The 8,057-nt window shown below is 47.2% G+C and overlaps 1 protein-coding gene across 4 annotated transcripts in view; it reads left to right on the top strand.

Moving 5' to 3' along the window:
* The first annotated feature begins 50 nt into the window (after nucleotides 1-50).
* Nucleotides 51-8,057, top strand: part of LOC123345304 (butyrophilin subfamily 1 member A1-like) — a 41,826-nt gene continuing 33,819 nt past the window's right edge. The window contains exon 1 of one of the 4 annotated variants that reach the window (XM_044982078.1): nucleotides 51-376. The gene's annotated coding sequence lies outside the window, so the exon portion shown is untranslated. The remainder of the gene's footprint in view (nucleotides 377-8,057) is intronic. The other 3 variants (XM_044982079.1, XM_044982077.1, XM_044982080.1) reach the window with 3 other exon arrangements.

Genomic DNA, 8,057 nt, shown 5'->3' with positions numbered 1-8,057 from the left:
CGTTTGTTAACATAAAGTTCCGGTTTCCCACACACTCGCGGAGCAGCAGTAGCGGGGCTGTTTCTTTAAGAGAAGACTCGACCCTCCCCACGTGACAGGGTTTGCAATGAGGCAATTGACAATGTTACTTTCACTTCCCCCGGGCGAACGCTGCGAGCCGAGCGCAGGTTTATCGATTCGGAATAAAATCACATTTCTTGTAACACCGTTTTACGGAAAAGCCACGAGACAAAACCGCGTCTCTTTGATCGCCAGAATTAGCTGCGCAACATGTGTGAGAAACGGGACCAGTCAATGACCATGTAACTGCCCCAGCCAAAGGGGTGAAGTCTGGCCACACCCAGGAGATTTTAAACTTCCCAGAAGATCCAACCAGGTGGGTGAATTTTGCTTCAGAGGGGCTGTTTGTAATGCCTGATACCCGATACTTATTGCTTGGACAGATTGTTCAAAACACAAGGAGTAAATAATCCTGTGATCATTTGTTCCTCTCTTTGCGGAAACTAGACAGAACAGCTACACTCACAGTGATTTGCCGTCAAATAAATTGCAGTTTGTTTTCATAGCAATGTAACACGAGACTTTTACAGCTTGTGGAATTAGTCATTTCTTTGTTTTGCTGAATTTTACTCAAGAACAGGGGGCCCAACACTGTTCTTGGGGAGATTTGTAACTTCCTGTAGTTTGAATACAGGAATTTTACTGCACCAAACCCAGTCGCTGTCAGTCTAGTTTTCTGCCTGTGCTATCATTGCAGTTTTCTGCCTCTTGACTAGGGGGTGGGGTGAATCCTTTTGTTCTTGTAAAAACTAAAATTATGCTCAGAATCAATCGAAACAGAAAACTGCCTCTTTTTCTCCTTCTGACCTCAGTGGGAATTAAACATGAGTCTAATCTTGATCCTGTGTTCGAGAGTGTCACTGAGTAGGGACAGACTGACATCATACAGACTGACATCATCTTCCTTTCCAAATGCAAACAGATGGACATCATACCAAAAGGACTAAAGGTAAAAAATCCATTACAATCTACATACCACACAGACTATGCTGACAGATTGTGCCACACACTCTCAAAGAAACTGCGAAACCACCTGATCAACATCCTATACAGCAAACAGGGGAAGATTAAGACTGAACTCTCTAAACTAGATATTCTGATGAAAAACCAACCTTCTACACAAACTTCCTCATGGACAAACTTTACAAAAACTAGACAAGCCATTTACAACAAAAACTTTGCTTCTCTACAAAAGAAAAAGGACACTAAACTGTCTAAACTGCTACATGGCACAAGGAGCCACAACAATAGCTCCCTTAACCCACCCAACAATATTGTTAATCTTTCCAGCTATTCTCTTAGCCCAGCAGAAGAATCTATCCTATCTCGGGGACTCTCCTTTTGTCCTTCCAGATCCACGAATATGATACAGTTTTGCGGTGACCTAGAATCCTACTTTCGCCGTCTCCGACTCAAAGAATACTTCCAACACACCTCTGAACTACATACTAACCCACAGAATCCTTCCTACCACCGCTATAATAAAAAGGATTCTGCATGGACTCCTCCAGAGGGTCGGAACAACAGACTAGACTTCTACATAGATTGCTTCCGTCACCGTGCACGGGCTGAAATTGTGGAAAAGCAACATCACTTGCCCCATAACCTAAGCCGTGCTGAACACAATGCCATCAACAACCTCAAGAACAACTCTGACATCATAATCAAACAGGCTGACAAAGGAGGTGCTGTCGTCATCATGAATAGGTCGGAATATGAACAAGAGGCTACCAGACAACTCTCTAACTCCACATTCTACAAGCCATTACCCTCTGATCCCACTGATGATTACCAAAAGAAACTACACCATCTGCTCAAAAAACTCCCTGAGAAAGCACATGAACAGATCTATACAGACACATGCCTGGAACCCCGACCAGGTGTATTCTATTTGCTACCCAAGATCCATAAACCTGGAAATCCTGGACGCCCCATCATCTCAAGCATTGGTACTTTAACAGCAGGATTGTCTGGCTATGTGGACTCTCTCCTCAGGCCCTATGCTACCAGCACTCCCAGCTATCTTCGAGACACCACTGACTTCCTGAGGAAACTACAATCCATCAATGATCTTCCAGAAAACACCATTCTGGCCACTATGGATGTGGAAGCCCTCTACACTAACATTCCACACGAAGATGGACTACAAGCCATCAGGAACAGTATCCCCGATAATATCACGGCTAACCTGGTGGCTGAACTTTGTGACTTTGTCCTCACCCACAACTATTTCACATTTGGGGACAATATATATCTTCAAGTCAGTGGCACTGCTATGGGTACCCGCATGGCCCCTCAGTATGCCAACATCTTTATGGCTGACTTAGAACAACGCTTCCTTAACTCTCGTTCCCTAACACCCCTACTCTACTTGCGCTACATTGATGACATCTTCATCATCTGGACTCATGGAAAAGAAGCCCTCGAGGAATTCCACCGAGATTTTAACAATTTCCATCCCACCATCAACCTCAGCCTAGACCAATCCACACAAGCGGTCCATTTCCTAGACACTACTGTGCTAATAAACGATGGTCACATAAATACCACCCTATACCGGAAACCCACTGACCGCTATACTTACTTACATGCCTCCAGCTTCCATCCCGGACACACCACACGATCCATTGTCTACAGCCAAGCTCTAAGATACAACCGTATTTGCTCCAATCCCTCGGACAGAGATAAACACCTACAAGATCTCTATCAAGCATTCTTAAACCTACAATACCCACCTGCTGAAGTGAAAAAACAGATTGACAGAGCCAGAAGAGTACCCAGAAGCCACCTACTACAGGACAGGCCTAAAAAAGAAAATAACAGAACACCACTAGCCATCACCTACAGCCCCCAACTAAAACCTCTCCAGCGCATCATCAAAGATTTACAACCTATCCTTAAAGATGATCCCTCACTCTCACAGATCTTGGGAGACAGGCCAGTCCTTGCTTATAGACAGCCTCCCAACCTGAAGCAAATACTCACCAGCAACCGCACACCATACAACATAAACACTAACCCAGGAACCTATCCTTGCAATAAAGCCCGATGCCAGCTCTGTCCACATATCCATTCAAGTGACACCATCACAGGACCTAATCACATCAGACACACCATCAGGGGCTCGTACACCTGCACATCTACCAACGTGATATATGCCATCATGTGCCAGCAATGCCCCTCTGCCATGTACATTGGCCAAACCGGACAGTCTCTACGCAAAAGAATAAATGGACACAAATCTGACATCAGGAATCATAACATTCAAAAACCAGTGGGAGAACACTTCAACCTTCCTAACCACTCAGTGACAGACTTGAAGGTGGCAATTTTGCAACAAAAAAACTTCAAAAACAGACTCCAGAGAGAGACTGCTGAACTTGAATTAATATGCAAACTAGATACCATTAACTGTGGTCTAAATAAAGACTGGGAATGGTTGGGTCATTACACCAATTGAATCTATTTCCCTATGTTAAGTTCTCCTCACACCTTCTATGGGCCATCTTAATTATCACTTCAAAAAGTTTTTTTTCCTCCTGCTAACGATAGCTCATCTCAATTGATTAGACTCTGCCTGTTGGTATGCATACTTCCACCTTTTCATGTTCTCTGTATGTATAAATATCTCCTGTCTGTGTGTCCCATTCTATGCATCCGAAGAAGTGAGCTTTAGCTCACGAAAGCTCATGCTACAATAAATTTGTTAGTCTTTAAGGTGCCACAAGTACTCCTGTTTTTTTTACTGAGTAGGGACTTCAGGCTATATTAAAAAAGGGACATTTATACATTGTGTAACAGATTATCTCCTCCTGTGTGAAAAGCCATTCAAGGGGCAATATCATGAAGAAAACTATAGGAGTGCAGCTATTTTAAAATGGCAGCATTGTTGTGAAATTATGTGTTTGTTTTGTTTAAATCATTTTGCTTATTTTAAAATTTTTAATCATGTATTATTGCACAAAATATTAGATTTTAGTTTTTCCCTTTTTCACCCTTTCCTTCTTTTAGACAGGATAAGGGATGGGTGAATAAAATGTTTTTATTCCATTTGATTAGGGTTTCTCATTCTGAATCAGTTTGAAATATTTTTTTCATTTAGCATCATTTTGTTGAAAAATTAAAAACATTAAAATAATAGGAAAAATCAATTTAAAAAAACAGATTTCTAAAAGCCATACTCTATTGAAAACTCAGGCCTGGTCTACACTAGGACTTTAATTCGAATTTATCAGCGTTAATTCGAACTAACCGCTCAACCGTCCACACCAGGAAGCCATTTAATTTGAACTAGAGGGCTCTTTAGTTCGAATTTGGTACTCCACCCTGGCAGGTGGAGTAACGCTAAATTCGCACTTGCTAGCTCGAATTAGGCTTGGTGTGGATGCTAATCGAACTTAGCAGCTCCGGGAGCTATCCCACAGTGCACCACTCTGTTGACGCTCTGGACAGCAGTCCGAGCTTGGATTCTCTGGCCAGCCACACAGGAAATGACCTGCGAAAATTTGAATTCATTTTCCTGTCTGGGCGGTTTGAATCTGACGTTCTGGTTGCACATCGGGGCGAGCTCCGCAGCACCTGCAACGATGCAGAGCTCTCCAGCAGAGGAGTCTGGGCAATCCCAGAATAGAAAGAGGTCCCCAGCATGGACTGACCGGGAAGTCCAGGATCTGATCGCTGTGTGGGGCGAGGAGTCTGTGCTCTCGGAGCTGCGCTCCAACAAGCGGAACGCGAAGACCTTCGAGAAGGTCTCTAAAGCCATGAAAGACAAAGGATACAGCCGGGATGCGATGCAGTGCCGCGTGAAAGTGAAGGACCTAAGACAAGGGTATCAAAAAGTCAGAGCGGCAAACGGACGCTCCGGAGCCCAGCCCCAGACATGCCGCTTCTACGAGGCACTGCATGCCATTCTAGGTGGGTCTGCCACCAGTGCCCCACCAGTGACGGTGGACTCCGAGGACGGAATAGTGTACCGGGACAGTTCCTCCTCCCTGTTCGCCGATGGGGAAGATGAGGAAGGGTCTTTTGAGGACGGCGCAGGCGACATCGAACCCACTCCCGCTTTCCCTGACAGCCAGGATCTCTTCATCACCCTCACCGAGATCCCCTACCAACCGTCCCCGCCCGTTAACCCGGACTCGGAATCAGGGGAAGGATCAGGCGTTAAGTGCTACAAACAGGGAAACATTTATTTTTTTAAGAAACAGGGATATATATAAAAAATAGAAATACTATATAAAAATTTTTAAATATGAAACTATACAAACAGCAGGTCTACACATATTGCAATGGAGCTCTGGGGACAGTTCAAAAAAGCTCTCAGAGAGCAGCTGGAAAAGCCTCAGCAGGAGGTTCCGTGGTAGAGGTGCCTTGTTGGGTGCTCCGTTGAAGCACACTCTTCCGCGCCAGGCCATCCTCAGGTAAAGGGGGACCATCGCCTCGACGAGCATGGCAGCGTATGGTCCTGGTCTGTGCAGGGCTTCTGTGAGCATCCACTCTCTCTGAGTCCTCCTGACACGCCTCAGGGTGATGTCGTTGTGGAAGTGCTGCATCTAATTAGTGGAATTAGTGTACTGTTACTATTGTGCATGGTAGACTTTTACTTTGCATAAGAATGACCCTCGCTTAACAGAGTTTTACTTTGCATAAGAATGACCCTCGCTTAACAGAGTTTTACTTTGCATAAGAATGACCCTCGCTTAACAGCCACGTGTTGCAGGCCACAGAGGAAAAGCATACAGGGATCTTTCCCGTTCACTGGCGGGAGGTGCCGCAAAACGGTCATCTTTTCTGCTTTGCACATTGCCTCCAGCAGGAGAGCACAGCTAAGCACTAACTGATAAGCACTCTGTACTGTAAGGCTTACCAGGACTTTGTGCAAGAGGGATGCAGCTGTCTCTCCTCGCTTGTGCGCTATCCAGTGCAATCGCGCCGCCAATGAGAGCGTATTCCGAAATCTCGGACTAGTTCCGAGATCTCCTGAGACTTGGTTCCCTGTTTGGTCTTCTTAACTGAAACTGACTAGACTGTGTTTACTGTTGGCAAACATGTATTTGTTCAAGGAAATCACCTACTTTTTCGCATCACACAGCTTCGGCTCCTTCCCGGACTGCCCCGGCATCCCCCTCGCAGAGGCTGGCTCAGATCAGACGCCGAAAGAAAAAGACTAGGGATGACATGTTCCAGGAACTGATGGCCAGCTCCAGAGCGGAGGCGGCAGAGCAGAGACAGTCGAGGGAGAGCCTGTGTCAGCAGCATCGCACACACCTGGAACGGGAGGATAGGTGGCGGCAGGAAGACCAGCAGGCGACTCAAACGCTGCTTGGTCTAATGAGGGAGCAAACGGACACGCTCCGGCGCCTTGTAGATGTTCTGCAAGACCGCAGTCAGGAGGAGAGAGCCCCCCTGCAGTGCATCTGCAACCGCCCTCCAACGCCAAGAAGTCCTGTCCCCCCCTCACCCAAAGTGACAAGACGGAGGGGCGGTAGGGGCCGTGAGAACTGTCCCTGCACCGCAGCACACCGATAATGTTCGAGACAACTCTCGCGCTGTAAATTTGTACAAGCTCTTTCCTTACAGCATCAACCAGTCCCAACTCCAAGTTCAAACCCCCCACTGTGTACTACATTATTAAAAGCGGTTTGGTGTTACTGACTGTTTCCGTCATGTTTCTGGTGTCAGAAGACTTTCTGTTGTTCTGTCGGGGGGGGGGGAATTGTAATTTCAGTGCATAGCCCACAGTGCCATGCTACAGACTTGGCTGCAGGGTCAACTGCAGGGCACACACAGACTGCAGTCACTAGGCACCAGGGACAGTCTGTGTGGTGTATGCTGCCCCGGGTCTTTCCTTGATGTGTATGCTTGTGCAGGGTCCTGGTGCCTGCCATCCCCGAATGTAAAGGCAGGCTTCCCTTCACATGCACTTGGACCGTAGTCACGATCCTCCCTGGTGCCCTGAGCCCCAAAAAGAGACCTCATCCAGGGGCAGATACTCACCCTTCCCCCTCACCCCTTCCAACGCCCAAACCCACAGCCGTCATGTTAACCCCTATCCAAAGACGGCACCCCTCGCCCCTTCCTGCAAACCCACCCATCAGTGCACACCTTAACCAGCACAGAATGCTTCCATGTTTCAACGAAGAAAGAGAAATGCAAAGTCAACGAAAGATTTATTATTAATTACTAAAACATGTCCTTAGTTTTAAAACGTCCTTCGGAAGTGGGGGAAACTTGGTTTATGATCAGGCTCTCTTAAAATCAAGTGGACAGTCACAGGTTACCCTGCTCTGCGAGGAAACTCGCTTTCAAAGCCTCCCTGATGCATATCGCTTCCCGCTGGGATATTCTCTCAGCACGGGTGTCTGGCTGATCGTAAACAGCAGCCAGGCGATTTGCCTCAACCTCCCAAGCGGCCAAAAAGGTCTCGCCCTTGCTCTCACAGAGATTGTGGAGCACACAGCAAGCAGCAATAACTACGGGGATATTCTTTTCGCTGATGTCCGAGCGAGTCAGTAAGGTCCGCCATCTCCCCTTGAGACGTCCGAAAGCACACTCCACCACCATTCTGCACTTGCTCAGCCGGTAGTTGAAGAGTTCCTTTTCACTGTCCAAGGCGCCTGTATAGGGCTTCATGAGCCAGGGCATTAGCGGGTAGGCCGGGTCCCCGAGGATCACTGTAGGCATCTGCACATCCCCAACCGTTATTTTGTGGTCGGGGAAGAAAGTGCCTGCCTGGAGGCGTCTAAACAGACCAGAGTTCCTGAACACACGCGCGTCATGAACCTTGCCCGCCCACCCAATGAAGATGTTGGTAAAACGTCCCCTATGGTCCACCACAGCTTGCAGCACCATTGAAAAGTAGCCCTTTCGGTTAATGTACTCGCTGGCCTGGTGGGCTGGTGCCAGGATAGGGATGTGAGTCCCATCTATAGCCCCACCGCAGTTTGGGAATCCCATCGCGGCGAAGCCATCTATGATGACCTGGACATTTCCGAGAG

The sequence above is a fragment of the Mauremys mutica genome, chromosome 12, assembly GCF_020497125.1.
Source record: "Mauremys mutica isolate MM-2020 ecotype Southern chromosome 12, ASM2049712v1, whole genome shotgun sequence".
NCBI classification, from domain to species: domain Eukaryota; kingdom Metazoa; phylum Chordata; order Testudines; family Geoemydidae; genus Mauremys; species Mauremys mutica.
The sequence above is the reverse complement of the archived record's forward strand: the minus strand, read 5'-3'. Positions and strand labels throughout refer to the sequence as shown.